The sequence below is a fragment of the Salminus brasiliensis genome, chromosome 6 (genome assembly GCF_030463535.1).
Source record: "Salminus brasiliensis chromosome 6, fSalBra1.hap2, whole genome shotgun sequence".
Taxonomy (NCBI): domain Eukaryota; kingdom Metazoa; phylum Chordata; class Actinopteri; order Characiformes; family Bryconidae; genus Salminus; species Salminus brasiliensis.
The window spans coordinates 22947084-22963151 of record NC_132883.1 but is presented as its reverse complement, the minus strand read 5'-3'; positions in this window follow the sequence as shown (position 1 = coordinate 22963151).

Sequence of the window (16068 nt, the reverse complement as noted above, 5' to 3'; positions counted from 1 at the left end):
GGACAGAGTCATCACCACAGGCCCTCTCCTGCATTTTATCCACCGACTTGATGATCTGGTCTTAAAAACTGCTGAAGGTATACAAACTGTCCTCCTAGAACAGCTGCAGCTTTGCTTGGTCTGCCACTCAGAAGATCCAAATTTCATCAAGATGTCTGATGTAAGCCTGTACCTTTTTGTGATGTAAAACTGTGGTGCATGTATAGATTTTAACATGTATTTGTGATGCAATAAGCTGTTTTATTAATTGCTTAAACTATAGAGGAGCATTATTGGGCTAATGAGCATTATGAGCTAAATAGTTTAATTGTCACTTTAACAGGTAAGGACACCAGTTTCTCTCAGAGTTAGCTTAAGTTTTACCTATAAAAAAGGTAACTTTGATTAAAAACAAAATAATAATACTGTCTTGCAGACATCTGATTGATGTCATTTATGGCTGATTTACCGTTACAGTAACTTGATCACAATATTCTGCAAAATAAAATGTAGTAGTTTACTATAGCTCCACTGAATATTGGTTTTGTTTGTTGGTTTTATTTGGTTTCCTAAGAGGAATCTGTAACAGGAACAGGTCATTGTAATTTTATGTGTTACCCAGGTTTTAAATGTTCAGAACATTAAAATCAGATGCAAAGCAAAAAACAATAAATAAATAAAAGCATATAATATATAAAGCAAATAATACAACGTGAATAAACTGCTCAAAACAGCCATTAAAGCAGATAGAAAATGACTTACTGATAAGTAAGGTAAATAAAACGAGCCTTAAATGACAGCCAATAGCTTGTTGCCAAGACTGGTCTGCGTCAGAGACGGCCAATCAGCGCTCAGGGGGGCGTTACCTCGGCTCCTCCGCTAGAGACGTGCTGTGGATCAGAAAAAAGGTGAGAACGGCAGAGTGAAACACGATGGAAAGTTTTATTAAACTTTGTTTCATAAAATCGCTCATAAAGGTGAACGTTGAGAAGTATGACTGAAACGACGATTTGGATTTAGTCTGCATTTGATTTTGTGAGTGTAATAGGTGAAGCTTTTGGTGCAAATAGTTCAAAAGATTAAAAAGAAAAGCCTGTAGAGTTGAGGCTAACATGCTTAGGGGTCAAGGGGTCATGAGCGAGTGGGCAGTGCTGGCCACCATTTCATGCTGCTAATGAGAGTTTTATATTGAAAGAGGGAAGAAAAAATTGCTTTACTTTGTAAATGTAGTATTATGTGTATCTATTAAGGCGCTGTTTTTGGGAACAGGTCAGTTTTTTCTGGGTGTAATTTTACTCTACTCTAATCTGGCTGCATCTGCGTGAACACTCTGCAGCAGTAGTGGCGTGGTGGCGCTGTAAAGTAATCAGTACAGTGCACCGGGGAAGATGCCGCCAAAATTCTGCGTGCTGTGAGCTGCAGATAAAAGTCTTACCACACAGTGCGTCTCACCTGTGGAGCTGTGTCTCTAAAAGCAGCTCAGAACTCAAAGCTAACTTCAGGTTCGCCTGTATCAGGGTTGAGTGCAGAAACAGTCCTAAAGCTTCCTCTGTGAAACTGATACTGCAGCACGCACACTGTTTCCTCTCCCGAGGCCCCGTCTCAAATCAGTCCCTCTTCACTATGTAGTGCACTTTATGGGTCATATAAAAATAGCAGCATCTCCACCAAACAGAGCATGATATGTGTGATCAAGTCATTTCTACTCAGCAGTCGGTTCTACAATTTCCTATTTAGGCTCTCAGAATCATCAGAGACACTTTTCACCTCAAAAGGCACTTGGTGGTCAGTTTGAAGACACTAACCTGTGTGCTGTCCACACCAAAAGAATCACCCTTCTGCTTAAACACCTCCAGCTGGTCGGCAGAGAGCGCACAAACCAGGGCAGTGACTTTTACTTTTTATTTGATTTTGATAGTTAAATCACTTAGGAGCTCGCTGAAGTAATGCTAATGTACCAACAGCTGTGCTAGCTAGCTAGGTTAGCAAGTGCTGCTTTCTCAATAAAGCTGTACAGGAAGATCATGGTCATCTTAGCTCCTTTTATTTGAAACAGATTTAGAAGGCATATTAATAATAGAAGCACTTTATAATTGTGTAATTGCATACTGTAGTTCATCTGTTTCTCTGCATACTTTCACCCTGTTCTTCAGTGGTGAGGACCACCACAGAGCAGGTATTCTGTGGGAGGTGAGCTTTTTATAGCACTGCAGTGTTAAATGTCTGGACGAGTCCAGAACAAATGTGTAAACTGCTCGTTTGGAGCGATAAAAGCAACATTCCTGCAACATCCTCAAATCTTAATGTCCAGATCACTTTTCCGAGGTTTTGATGGCCGATTCTAAAGTCGTGATGAGCGGCAAGTTAGCATGGTGACATTCGTCAAAGTGGTACGTGCCAGTGGATGGCATTTTCGGATGGTGCAGTGGCCACTTCCTAGTGCCAGATGCTGATTAGGAACTGAACCCCCTTTCAAAATGTGCCTGAGCTCTTTACCTACTGGATAGGCTTGACTTTGGGCCCAAGTTATCTTACTAAACTGAGAAATCCTGCTTTGTGAAATGCCCCCCAGGAGTGGCTAAATGTTTACATAAGATACAACTGATTTTGTTAGATGAACAGAATTACTGACACATTTGATTCATTTTGTTGCTCTTGGCGTGCAGGTATCCCACCAATGCAGAGTAATAATTTTATTCTTTTATTATTGTTGATCACAGAAGAGTAGTTGGTGTAATATTGGTGGGGAGATTTGAGTAATTCTCTTGTTTTGGTTGAGACTGAGAACTTGTGTCTTTGCTAAAGGAATGCATTGTTGGAGAGGATGCTACGCCTGAGGCCCACGTTAAGGTGTTGCGTGAAAAGTACAGGACGACACAACCTGATTTAATGATCGTGAAGGACCACATGAAGACTTTTGCATTGGCAGCATGGAGAAAGGGGTTTGGCCATTGAAAATGTATACTTGTGTCTTTAATAGTCTATTATAAGATATTTTTGGCTATTCAAGGTTTTTACTCTTCACTACTGCCTTCATCACTACACTTTATTGCAACTATATAATGAAACTTTCGTGTATTTTCTGCTTTTATCTTACAGTTGTAGTTCAATGCCATCCATCCTTTAATGGTGTACGTTTGTCACTGCTTCACCTGAAACAATGCTGGGAGTTTAGCTCTAAAGGCCTCCTAGGTGATCTTCAAGAGATGCTCGTCAAAAGTGTAAGCACACAATTTTTTTATCTTTACCAGCAGACCTACAGACCTACTCTTAATTTCATTGATACTCTCAGACATGTACAGTTTCAGGAAAAGGTGCTTCAGTGTGTATCTAATATTACACTAAATGATGTTTAGTATTCCCCTGATGTTTGTGTAATGGGCCATCTGCATAGTAAAGTGATTTCATTGTGGAAGATCTTACTTACTAAACTTGGACACTCTGTGGGTTCTGTGTAGTAAAATGTTGCTTCTGGTTTCTGGTGGGTGCTTTTCTTTTTAATAAGGCTTAATTTTCTCTGGAGTATAAATGTAACCATTTGATATGGATTCTTTGAGTATGGCATACATTTAGCCATGTTAGGATGATTTTTTTTTTTTAGCTGGTATAATAAAACCTTTTTTGCTTTATTTCATTGTTTTGTTTGCTGTGAGTGCCACATTTGAATAGTATTGAGTCTAATTGTTTTTATTTGTACTGCAACTCTCTTCTGGCTGGTCTCCCTCTGCGCACCATCAGGCCCCTGCAGCTCATCCAGAATGCAGCGGCACGGGTCGTCTTCAATGTCCCTAAATTCAGCCATGTCACTCCACTGCTGCGTTCTCTCCACTGGCTTCCTGTAGCTGCCCGCATCAGATTCAAAACCCTGACGCTGGCCTACAAAGCCAAGACTGGACCAGCCCCTCCGTACTTGATGGCAATGGTCAAAAGCCGGTCTGCACCAAGAGCCCTTCGAGCTTCAAGTACGGCTCGGCTCGACCCGCCATCCCTCAAAATCCGCGGAAGACAAGCGTCCAGACTTTTTTCTGTCCTGGCACCAAAGTGGTGGAACGAGCTTCCCCTGGGTGTCCGAACGGCCGAGTCGCTCGCTGTCTTCAAACGCAGACTGAAGACCCACCTCTTCAGAGAGTACTTGGGCGAATAGAGTACTATGGTCGCCTTATTGTATTGTGTTTAGTAATGTCTAAGTTTAGAGGTATCTTTGAATTATTAGTCTATTCTAACTAGCTAAGGTTTCTTTCTTGGGTAAATAGCAAAGCACTTTGTAAGTCGCTCTGGATAAGAGCGTCTGCTAAATGCCGTAAATGTAAATGTAAATGTAACAGTCTAACAGTGGATTAGGGCTGCCCGTGGTGATTGTGTGGCTTTAAGCAGATGTGAAGGACGATTCACCACAAGAATACAGCCAAACACTTTCAGGTAAGTTCCAGTGGTATGTAATGTTGAATTTGTGTAGAAATCAAAAGAGAGTACACGCAACAAAAACAAAAAATAGACGAGCTAGATAGTACACTCTTTGTACAACAAGGCCTCAGCTGCCTTCATCTGAGGGCTGCAAAGCCTCACGCACGTCTACTATTGCTTCAGCCTACTCCGTGCAAGCTGAACCCCCTTATTGCCTCCTACACAGCCCTTTTAAGATGTATGCTGAAATTGATCCAACTCGCACAAAACATTAAAGTATGAGAAGTCAGTAAAAGAATAACCGTAAAGTTAAGCTAGCTGTAATCAAGGAAACACCTGCATTTAGTTCTCCTTCCATTAAAGCAAGATTATACAAATTTAGGCTTTGGTGATAATGATTTAGTACCACAGTGAAGTTGTAAAGTAAACCAGAAATAAACCCATATAAATAAGCAAACAAGAGCATGTCATCATTATTATGGCTTAGTACTAAAGTAAAGCAGATGATTGCATGACAGAACAGCACTGACCACAGAATACCTCAAAATGGCCGTTAACTCTTCATCTAAGGTGTGTTTTGAGTTGAATTTAGTAAAAACAAGTCTTTCTGAATGTGTGTTTACACACATTTGATGGGACAGTGCAACACTGCTGAAAGTTAATCCTGCTTTTCTGAACACTATTTAATGTTTGTGTTTTATCATGTGCTGATCATTATAACAGTGAGGCACACAGGAACTTTCACTGTCACTATGGCTAATTTACACTTTGCCATTTAGGCCAGTAAGATGCTTTAAAGAAGTATTTTGTAGACATATGTATATGTGTGTCTGCAGGTGTGGAGGTCCATGGTATAACATGTGAATTTGCACAACCAGTTCTACTCAGCGCTCAACCACGACTGATCGTCTTGTTCAGCAGTGGCACTTCGAGAGATGCCTGGGACTTACGATCGCCAAGTATGGGATTTACTGCCATTTTTACTGCCAATATTGAACATGTTTGTGTGGATGTTTCAGAGTATTGCAGCACAAAAACAAAGTAGTAAGCTGACTTAAAATAGAGCAACTCCAACAAAGGTGCAGAGTTAAATTGAGAGGAACATAAGTTGATGCAGTAGATTAAAATGTTTGTGCATGTATCATTGTTGGGAAGGCCTAGCCTGCAGTGAAGTGCCAGAATAGTGACTGGAATGGGCGTCACTGTCTTGTTGGATGCACATGTGCATAAATCTTCCATAAATGTACACTGACCAGCCATTTCTTTTCACCACTGTGTTTGATCCAGTTGTACCAGAGAGTTGCACGGCCCCTAACTTTTTATCTCTAGGGGTCAACCTAACCAAACACAAAAGAGCCTGTCACTATCAAAAGTCTTCAACCTTGATTGTGGTTAAAGCATAGTTACAGCACAGTGCTCATGTGTCTGAGACTCGTGAATTAATTAGGCAGTTGAGAATGTTGGCAGTCCCAAAAACTTGGCCCTGCCATCTATGGATGCTTAAAGATGCTTCCTCTCCACCTGCGCTGAGATGCCTTCAAGACCTGCAATGCAAAACCCACTGGTGTGAAAATATCAATTATTATAGTGCAAGCAAGTAATAAATTAAATAAACTTGATGTGTATTCCAGGATTTCACATAATTGTGTTATATCTGACAACTGTGTTAAGATATACTTTTAAATTACGAAACAGTATGATCAATATTTTGATTATCATATAGTTTTGAATTTCAACTTGTCAGATTCTCTTCTGTCCACAGGTCTTGATTATTCAGGAGTGGCTACGAAATGTATTAATGAGGCTCTGACCAACCTCATCCACAGTTCTTGTTGAGTCCACTTTTTCACACTTCTTGTGATACCACTTACAGTGCCCATTGCAATCACCTGCCCAGATTTTTTCCTGTCCACAGCCCTCTATGATTCTGAAGTGGCTATGAAGTTCATTAATGAGGCGATCACCATCTTCATTCACAGATCTTGGTGAGTCCACTTCATCACACTTGTTTTATGCTGTTTACAGAGCCCATGACATAGTTTGTCCAAAGTAGCTTATTTACACAGCCCTCAATGATTCAACTTCATTAATGAGGCTGTTACCAACCTCATTCACAGTTTTTGGTCCACTTGGTCCACTTGGTCCACTTTATCACGTTCCATTTCCTTTCATTTATGGTACCATTTACAATTGAGTGGACTGATGCTCTTGTGTGCTCTAGATATTTTGGAAATTGCTAAACCACTTTATCCACAGTTGTTGGTGAGTCCACTTCATCACAGTCCCTGATGGACTGCTTACAGTGCCCATTACAATCGACTGCCCAGATTCTCTTTTGTCCACAGCCCTTTTTGATTCAGAAGTGGCTACGAACTTCATATATGAGGCTTTCGCCAACATCGTCCACTGTTCTTGGTACAATCGCCTGCCCAGATTCTCTTCTGTCCACAGTGTTACTGTTACATTCAAGACATAGGTGATCCTGTGATCCAGTATTGCATATTTGATACTGTTAGTGCTGCCATCTGGTGGCCTGTTTCTTGTTGTTTTTGTTTTTCTCTCTCTCCCTCTCCTGGTGAAACAACTGATTGGAAACAGCTGATCTCAATGCGTGTGCTGGTTGGCTGCAGTGTCTGAGCTTTGTCATTGAAATGGTGCCATTGGCGTTTATCTAGTCGCCCGTGGCGTTCTCACCATGTGGCCAAAGGTGGTTGTGATTGAGGCTGTTCAAGATATATAACATGACAATTCACAGTTTGATGTATGTGGATCTATTGTAGCCTACTGTTTTCTGTGTCATTATGTACTTGTTGATGTCCAAGTGGTTTAATCATAGTCATGTTTGTAGTGGTGAGTGCCATTTACTATTTTAATTTCATTTATTATTTTTCATTTATTATTCTCTTGCTTCATGTTGGGGAGGCAGGTAAGGCCATTGTATTTTGTTTTATTATTTTTTAGTTAGGTTAGTTAGTAAGGAGGGATGTCATGTGTGTCTGTAATTTTGGCCTTTGCTCACCCTGATGCTATATGATGTTGACTGTGGTCTTGATATGTTTGCCTATAATACTACATTTTCATTTGAGCATTAAATCTGTTTCTTTATGGTTTGTTTATCTCCTCAAGCCCTAAACTAGTTTTTTTTATGAAATGGTTTAATAAACTGGGCTGTAAGATTACTCAAAAATTGACTAACTTTACAAGACTTTAACAAAGCAAAACTTCACCAAAAGTGAAGTAGAAAAGAAAAACATAGGCCAGAGTTATAAGAACTGCTTTTTATTGGAATTTAAAAACCTGAATGTTCTTATACGACTGAAGACGTGTCGAGGTTCTTCTGTTCCCTGTATGCTCTGTGACTAATTTGCTGAACAAGTAGATCTATCTGAGATGTTTCCAAGCTGTTTTAAGCCTGCGTCTGAGATGAACACTGTATGTGAACTTTTACATTCTGAATTTTTAGTTGAAAGTAAGTCAGAAGATGCTGAAAATGATTTCACATCAAAACTGAATTTTATTAAAGAGGCTTTGATGGAGGAACAAAGTTGGGATCAATCTCTTGATAACTGTAGACTAACTGCTGTAACAGAAGAAAGTAATGCCCCATCATGCAGTTATGTATTTTCAGCAAGATGTACATGTACTTAGCATGTACTTAGCTTAGCCCCCTGACAGTGTGTTCTCTGGTCATCTGGGTATACAGAAAACACATCAGCAGATCATGTGTTTTTTCTTTTGGCCTGGTCCTAAAGCTGATGCTGTGTTATGTTGAGTTACGGGAAAACCCAATCAGGTTATTCCATCCACATCACTTCATCCAATCCTAGCATTATGAGCACCATTTCAACGTGTGTAGGGCAGCTGCCCTGGCCACTGATCAAATCCTTCTACTTTTGTGTTACCCCTTGACCAGCTACCTAAACAAATGCTCATGCTTCATTACAGTAACAAGGCTGTGATGGCTGTCTTAAGTATGTTGCGAGAAGGTTACAAAGTATGTTCAGGTTTTTCGCTGCTGCTGCTGCACCTGCATCATTATCCTCTATTTTATTTGTTCCAGACATGAGGAGCTCCTCCCTTACTGTTCCACATTGCATTGTGGTATAATGTAAAAAAGTGTCCATTGAGTATACACCAAAAATTAGCTGTGCGCTAATCCGTATACGTTCGGCACCATTTAAGGTGGCTTCCAGTAAGAAGCTGGAGAATAACTCCAGCCTTGTTGGTGCAGCCGTTTCTTTACGGCATCATAAATCAGCACATTTTACAGTTGTAAAATACATCCAGATAGATCCGGGAACTAATTTTACTGAAGTTCTGAAATTGTTAGCAATTGATCATCACATGTCCAGTGCATATCACCCCGAATCTCAGGGTTCTCTAGAATGTTTTCAACAACCTCAGTGCTTCGTACCTACTGTCTTTAGGTAGATAAAGAATGTGATGATGGCATCCTGGTCTTATTGTTTGCCATTTGTGAAAGTGATCAGGATTCCATTGGGTTTAGCCATTCACAGCTGAATTGTGAATTTCACTTTGGAGATAAAAGACTTGTACGTACCAGGTTCTGCCCTGTGTGCAGAGTTTTCAGGAAGATTGTGTTGATGGAGGTGGATCTGCTAATAGGGTTTTGCTAAGTTCTCCCCTACTGCTTCTGAAGTATCTGCTTTTGTCACACCAGATCTCTTTCTACAGTATTCCGTAATGCCATTTGGGTTACAAAAGGTAATAGCTAATGTAAACAATTGTGAAGCATGTCTGGATGTCGTTGTGATGTCTAGATGTCTATCAGAGTTGGAATGAACATTTGGCAATCCTCTGAAATGTGTTTAAGCGCTTTCTGAAAGTTTCCCTCACACTTAATCTCACTAAATGTGAGTCTGGGAAAGCTAGAGTATCCTAGGTTTGTAAGAAGGTGGGCCAAGGTGAAGTGCGCCCTCTTGAGGCTAAGATACCAACCCTGCAGTTGTGCTTTTGTAGAACCCCTGTTCTAATGACTCCTGACTACACTCAATTCTTCAAGCTGTAAGCTGGGGCTGGAGCTGTCCTCCTTAAAGAAGACTCGAGGTGTTGACCATCCAGTTTATTTTTCATAAAAATTGAAGGAACATCAGATCATGTATAGAACCACTGAGAAGGAAGCTTAGCACTCTTATTAGCTTTTCAACACTTTATGTGGGGTCGAGTGTTTTGGCAGTAGTGCTCTATATATACCACAATATCAGCTGAAGACTGATGAGATGGTTCATGATTGTTCAAGGTTTTAATGTTCAGAATAAGAAAGATTGTGAAAATGTAGTTGCTGATGCGTTGTCTAGGCAGTAGTGTGAGGGTGTTATGACCCTGGGGAGTGTAGAAGAGAGCCTCGTTGGTGCAGCCGTGTTTGTTTACAGCGTCAGAAAGACGAAGCAGTTTAGGAACACAGAGTCCTAATCTGACGTCAGTCCAATTATTCCATTCCACCTTAAATGGTGCAGCAGTTTCAGTCAAAAGTATTCACCCCCCCATCTACTACTAAACATAACAAGTGCTTTCTCCAAATTCAATAATGCTAAATTGCAATGAGGGGTGTGAATAATTTGGACTGCAACTGTACAGCACCAGAATGGAACAGGTGGAGCATAATTGGGATGAGATGCCGATTTCAGTAGGGCATCAATCTTAGTGTGCTTCTCTATCCTTCTTCCACTTAAACACAACTCTAATAATAAACATATGATGCTTTAAATACAAAAACAGAAAATTATATTATTTATATTCAGCCCGTAGTTCAAAACTACTTCCAACCAAACACCACTGTCTGACTCACTGTTGTCTTTTCCTAGTTAATAGATGTAGATCTGCACTCTTAGCTCCTTCAGTGGAGTTTTTTTCAACCATTTCAGCCCAAAAAAAAAAAAAAAAAAAAGCTTCTAAGCTTTTCAGTCCCTGAGATCAGTACTGGAGGACTTGTGTCCCATCTGCTGAATTAAGAAAACAAATGGTAAATGTGGCATCAATCTATACAAAATGAAAATGTGAACGAGTTAGACAGTCATGCAGTGAGGTGAAGATGAATCAATGTGAGGACCAGCGGGCAGGAGGGTAGTGTTTTCTTCTTATCTTTTTTTATATCTTTGTCTTCTTTCTTCTTTGTCTTTGTAATTTTCTTTTTTCTTGTTTTCTTCTTTTGGTCGTCCTCCATTTACGCTCTAGTTTCTGCACTGTTTTTAGTTTTTGCCTTGTCATTTTACTTTTAAACAGTGCTTCTTTGTCTAAGGTTGATTGAAGGGTATTTTCTAGGTCGTTTGTTAATTTAACTAGCTCCGTTTGGAGTCATTGGGGTTATCGTGCGCTTTAGACAGTGTTACGGGGACAAATGAACATTTTGCCTAAGATGTATCTCAAAGGAGATTAGATAATGGTCTGATATTACTGAGCTTTGAGGTACAATATTTAGATGATCAATTATAACACCCAGGGTCAGGACTAAATCTAGGGTATGGTTACAGTAATGTGTGGGTCCAGTCACATTTTTTGTGATGCCGACAGAATCTAAGATTGATACAAACGCCTTTGTTAATGGATCATCTGCTTTTTCAAAATGAATATTAAAGTCTTCTACTATTATAACTTTGTCACTGCACACTGACAAGTCTGCAGCAAAATCACAAAATGATTAAAAAAATTCAGAATATGACCCTGGAGGCCTATAAATATTAATTTAGTCTGAATGCATTTTTATTTGTGGCTGGATTTGATTTATTAATGTAGAAAATCTCAAAAGAAGTGAAAGTGTTAGTGTTTTTGAATAATATCTAGTGTATTCTGGTAGATTATGCATACTCCACCTCCTGTGCCTGATAATCTAGGGCTATGTACATATTTATAACCTGCGGTGGTGGCTTCATTTACTGCTATACATTGATCAGGTTTCAGTGTGGCAGAAAATGTCTAGTTTCTAATTAATTTATTAAAACAAGCAGATTTAGATATTCTATGTTTGGCTTTAATTTGGGGCACAGACAGTCTCAAAGCAGCTCGCAGACGGTTTAGCGTGTGTCTGCGGCCTGGTCCCGGCTTTGGATTGTCAGCAGCCTTTTACACTACTCGACTAACTAGCAGACTATGCGTTATGCTGCACGAAAATAGGGCAGCACCCTCCTGCGTGGGGTGGACGCCATCCCTACCTAAAAAACAGGCTTGCCCTCAAACTTTAATCAATTATCTGTGCTATATAGCACTGTGATTCGGCTGTAAGACTCAGCGGCGCGCCTCATTGGAATGGGGCCAAAGCAAATTACGGCAATAAAGTTGCCGGTGAGTGGAAGCATAAGGTAGGTGTTTCTAATAAAGTGACCATAACCTAAAGCTACCTTACACTCAGCAAAAGTCCATTCTCTATCAGCAGAGAAACCTTTGGATGAAAAGTACTGAGCTATCTTTTGCTCATTAATATGTTTCTTCACTATGCCATTGATTACCTTTTCAAAATCAGAATCAGTCCACTGAGGCATTTCAGTCTCTCCCTTAGCTAAGGTGCTGCTTTTATAGTTAAGAGGCTTCCATGAGTATGATGGCCTTTTCTTGACATGGTGAGGAAACAGGAGAACAAAACCAAGTTTTCTTCTTATTAACTAAACTACAGAAGAACAAAAACACAACTCCGTTCAGAGAGGATTACTGTTACAAACGTTACGTTTAACAGTAACAAAACAAACTTCTCTCCTTTAGAGAGGATAACAGCCACAAAACACTAGGTTTTTATCAGTGACAAACAGATAACTTCTCTTCTTTCAGAGAGGCTAACAATTACTGACTCCTCTGTCTTAGGAAACCAGAATTTCTCTCAGATTCGAAATGATGTTTACTCACCAAGAAGGTTTTAGTAGGCCATCCGGGTCACAACACCACATTGTTAGAAATCCGGCATACAGGACACAGATTCAGGAGTCAGGAGACTGGATCTTTAGCATTGGAGTTTATTCACATGCAGACAGAAAATCATACACTGGCACAGCTTAGTTGATCACGGTCAGTCTAGTCTAGTCCGACCATGTCTAGTCCGAACCAATCCAGTCTAAGACAAAATTCAGTCCAAAACTGAATTCAGTCCAAAACTGAATTCAGTCTAAAACAGAATCCAGTCTGATTAGGGGTATTTTGAGAGGGCCTTATATATATTGGAAATTGTGGGAGGGGAAACGAAGGGTAACAAAAGGTGAGACAAAGGATTAAGATAACCATTTGATAAGTTGAAACCACATGAAAGTAATGTTAGAAAGGGCCATATTTTCTCTCAGCTGCAACTCTCAGGTCTTTGGTCTTCACCTATATAAGGCCATCAGTTGTCAGGTACATCTGGATTGTACACAAAACTGTCTGCCCTCCATTGGGTGTTGTGCCCACTTGGGCTATTCGGGGTCAGTGTGGGTGGAGGTAAAGAACTGCCGATTGGCTTTTCAATTTTGCTTTCTGTCAGCGTGATCTCACCCTTGCATGAGTATGATGCAGGACCTCTAGTGTGCACCTTAGGAGTGTCTGGTGGGTTAGGGGGTTCAGGCTGATCTTTGACCTTGAACTTGACCAAACCTTGCATCTCCATCTCCACATCAGTTTCGGTCCAGGTGGTCATGTGAAGTGGTCACTGCACTGCTGTCTGCTCTTGTCCATCTGATTCAGGGGCATATGGAGGTGGTCTCAGGTTTGAGCCGAGAATACAGCCCGGGCTTGTTTGTCTTGTCATCATGTTGTTTGCTTATCTCCATGTTGTGAAAGTTAGCTTACGAGTGATAAGAAGATAAGGGGTGATGAGAGACATATTGGGGTAATACAAGAAGATATGGGGTGATGAGAGAAACAAAGGGGTGAAACCAGTAGAAGGATGTTACAAGAGAAATATGGAGTGTTAAGAGAAATATGGGGAGTTATAAAGAATAAATAAAGGGGTGTTAAAAGAAAAAGAAGGGGTATTAATAGAAGAAACTGGGTATTACAAGAAGGGTGAGTAATTATACAAGTGAAGAGCTAGGGTATAGTGTACACAGAAGAAAGTAAAGCGATAGCTTAAAAGGGATAGCTTGTGTGTGTGAATGTGAAGGGAATTATCGTGTGTCTCTCAGTCTGTGTGTGGATTCTGGGTGGCTATGTTCTGTTGGGGTTGAAGGGATATGTTTGGAGAGTAATTCTAAAAACTCTCCATACTGTTGTCTTTTATTGTGAGATCTTGTGCTTTGCAGGAGATCTCACAATAAGAAAAATCTCATAAAAACGAGAGGAGCTATATTTAAGTTTGTGCACAGAATCAATAAAAGCCAAATTAATTGGGGTTGTAAAAAGATAAGGGTAAAAGCTGAAAATAATTCTGTTATTGTCTCAGAAAAATGTGTGCCTTTGTGGGAGGTTTAAGGGAAGATACAGTATGGGGGCCACCGGAGAATAGAAAAACAGGAGTAAATGTTACATGTTGTATGTCTAGTCTGAGATTTAGTTTTAATGGCCAATAAAAGATAAATGGATCCATTAGATAGAGTTATGTGATAATGAGTGTAGAAAAGCAGTAGGAAATCTATGAAATAAATAGGTTTTGTAGATATGTGGGTTGGAACGAAGTATAGGAAAATTAATGAGCCCGGACTGGACGTCAGAGAGGGAGATAGGTAAAGGAACAGTTTCATAAACCACTAAAGCAGCCCATACTGGCACCAGGTCACGTGTAGTACAATAATACTGTTAATAAGTCCTGTGGTTGTTGTATGGATACTGGAATGTGGGTTTTATAGTGTAAGTCCAACCTACCAACCTGAGAAAGAGATTGACTAGGTTAAAATAGTTATACATAGAAGATGTGTTTATATCTTATGTGTAGGTAATTCTTTGTATGAATAACAAGCATTATTGTTAAGCACTGTAGGAAAGTAATCTCTGGTATTTCTGTTCTATGCTGGTATCTCTGGTATTTCTGTTCTATGCTGGCAGAAAGGGAATCTATCCACCTGTACATACTAGCATCTAAATATGTTCTGCACACATGCTTCTGGTTGAACTTTGACCACTGGAAAGGGGAGCCTCATGTATGCAAGCATACACATACACTAAGGTTTAAGGTTGGTAGAGAGTTAAATCACTTTTAAACACACATAGTTAAAGATTCTCTCACTTGATTAGCTTAAGATTAGATCTACAAGTAATCTGGTTTGATTCTCCTTTCTCTTTTATGGGATGTGAGAGGAGACAGAAAGAAGGACCTAAGGAGGGGCAGCTGGCGAGCGACGTGCCAGAAACATCACATGGACTGAGTGGAAGAAGCTGTGCTGACTTCAGATCAGGCTAGTGTGCTTATCCACAGATCACTTCCCTGTATACACCTGCATTCTAAACAAATGTGTATTCATATTTATAGTGCTATTAATTATATAATACTTGCTAACAGCGTATAAGATGCTGCATGAAGCTTGCCAACTGATTGGTCGGGCAGTGACTTTGATTACTTAAAGAGAACACACTTGGGGGTTAAACATTTTGTTGAAAGCCACAGGTAGGGAAGTATTTGGTGGTTTTTTTTTTTTTTTTTTAGTGTGTTCATACATTCTTAAGGTCTGGGCTGGTCTGAAGTTGGCAAACCTCAGTTAATTTCAACAACTCGTATAGTAACTTATAATAAACAAATAAATAAATATTGTATAATTCAAAGTAGACAGTGAAGTGGTAGTAACTTCAAAAATTTTAAAGTAATCTTTTTCACACTCAAATAACATAAAGAGGCCATTATTATGCCAACTATGGGTACAAACACTTCGAAAGGAATTACTGTTCCTGTTGATGTAGTTAAAATAATCCATTAATTAAAGGCATAACTAAGACATCAGAGAAATGACACAAGCGTTGGCCTGACATTGACCAACCTTGGCCAGTGGAGGGGACTCTTAATCCAGATGTAATTAAAGTAATGCAAGTACTTGTGGCCACGTACAAGGCTAACCAAAAGAAAGGTAAGAAGGGGGAAAAACATAAGGAGAAGAGACCGATGGAGCTTGGCATTCTCCAGTTGCTGGAATAAGAAGGGCAGAAACTGGTCAAAGCAGCAAAGGATAAGAGAGAGAGGAGTGCAGAAGAAATGGAGAGACAGATGAGAGGAATAGGAAAGCAGATGGCAGAAATTAATAAGCCATTTTCACACGTAAACCCAGTAAAGAACCCCCCACCATATGAGAAGGAATTGAAGTCTGAGAAGATCTATCCCCAGCTCCCAGTGATCACTCAAGAGGGCAAATATCACATCAGAGATGATGATGACCGAATAGTGGAAGCAGGAAAAGCAGAAACAATTATAAAAATGTATTTTCCAAAAGCAAGAAGAAAATCAACATATATGTAAACTGAAGGTGAAGTGAAGATCAGGAGGACAAAAGTTGGAGATGATGTGGATGAAAGTGCGTGGGAAGAAGCCAGAAGAGGATGTGATCCAGCAGTCACGCGGATCCTGGTGAGGGCAGAAAGGAAAGGAGACAAGACGAGAAAGTATGAGGACTCAACAGATGAGAGTTCTAATAAAATGAGTATATGAAGGTAGTGATCAAGGTAAGGAACATAGTCTTTCCACCTTAAGGGGATTCTTTCCAACAGCAGCCGGTACAAGAATGGAAGAAGAAATGTAGAGAGGCGTATAGACCAATGCCTTTCTCACGTGGACACTGCTATGACTTT